The 1,256-nt window shown below is 32.2% G+C and overlaps 1 non-coding gene across 1 annotated transcript; it reads right to left on the reverse strand.

Annotated features, from left to right (window-relative positions):
• Positions 1-728: 728 nt before the first annotated feature.
• Positions 729-835, reverse strand: LOC114580630. Its single transcript, XR_003702124.1, has one exon. It is a non-coding gene; the product is annotated as a small nucleolar RNA R71 (small nucleolar RNA).
• Positions 836-1,256: the final 421 nt, after the last annotated feature.

Raw genomic sequence — 1,256 nt, forward strand, 5'->3', positions numbered from 1 at the left:
TGATTTATGTATAGATCTTACATAAATTCAAAATATAGTGTAATCTTGAGCCTCGATAGTTATTAGAGTTATGGGGTCTTAAGGAGATGATGTAATTGTTGTTGGGCAGGATCCTAACTAAGCCTTTAATGAGCTCGATTGAGACAAGGAGCACTATTGCTTTGATCCATAGCAGCATTAGGTGGAAAATCTCTCTAAAGCAATCATATTCTTTTAAAAAATCATAGGTTTAGAAATTTTCAATTTAGTAATATTAATTTTTGCAATTTTAAAGTCTTTACTTCTTAACTTGCATAACAAGTTAAACCATTTTTCTAGATGAATATAATAGTTTAGTATATGATATTATAGTGAGTGTAGGATAATTCTTTTATTTTCTCGTGGGATCGACACTCTTCTTCATCATTATATTACTTTGGTATGATGCATGCATTTTCATTAGAACATGAGTTACACCTTAGATAATTTGAACTTCCATTAGAAAAATTAAGAGTTTTTGTAAGCTTAAGCACTAAATTATACATTTGCATAAGTTAAATAATAGCCATAGTAGTGACATGTTTGTGTCATTTTAAAAGGGTTTTGGCACCATTGTCAAAGAGACATAACTATAAAAATTGTTATGATGCTCAAATATGGTTAACTTCATTGCCTCTGGGCTTAATTCAACTCAGAATGAACTCATACATGAATATTTAATCAAATATTTTCCACCTTTTAAAACTTACAAACTTAAAAATAACATCACATATTTTACCTAGTTATAAGGTGAATATATTTATGAATCATGGGAAAGATTTAAGGAATTGCTTAAGAAATGTCCTCGTCATACCTTTCCTGGTTGGTTAAAAATTAAAACTTCTTATCAGGACGAGACGGGTTAGGGCAAGAGCAATAAAAAAAAGATCATTATTTTGACCTAAATTTTGATATTTAAGGGGACAAGGGTTGAGATCGACGGTCTAGATCGGTTCTCTGATTAATTGGGAGGGAAAACAGCCTTTAGAGGCCGTGGTTTTGAATTCAAAACGAAGGGAGGAGTTATCATGCAATAAAAGCCTTTTAATTCCATCAAAATAGACTATTATGACCTACTTAAGACTCGATTTGACCAAGTCAAACTTTGACCTGGTCAAATCAGTCAAGAGAGTCAAAGGGGAGGTGAGATCAAGCCATGGAATCTATGAGATAGATTTAAAATTGATTTTAGGCTTAAAGGGTCCAAACTAGTCAACCCGGGTTGACTCAGTCAACTG

This window comes from Dendrobium catenatum, unplaced genomic scaffold (assembly GCF_001605985.2).
Source record: "Dendrobium catenatum unplaced genomic scaffold, ASM160598v2 fragScaff_scaffold_1136, whole genome shotgun sequence".
NCBI classification, from domain to species: domain Eukaryota; kingdom Viridiplantae; phylum Streptophyta; class Magnoliopsida; order Asparagales; family Orchidaceae; genus Dendrobium; species Dendrobium catenatum.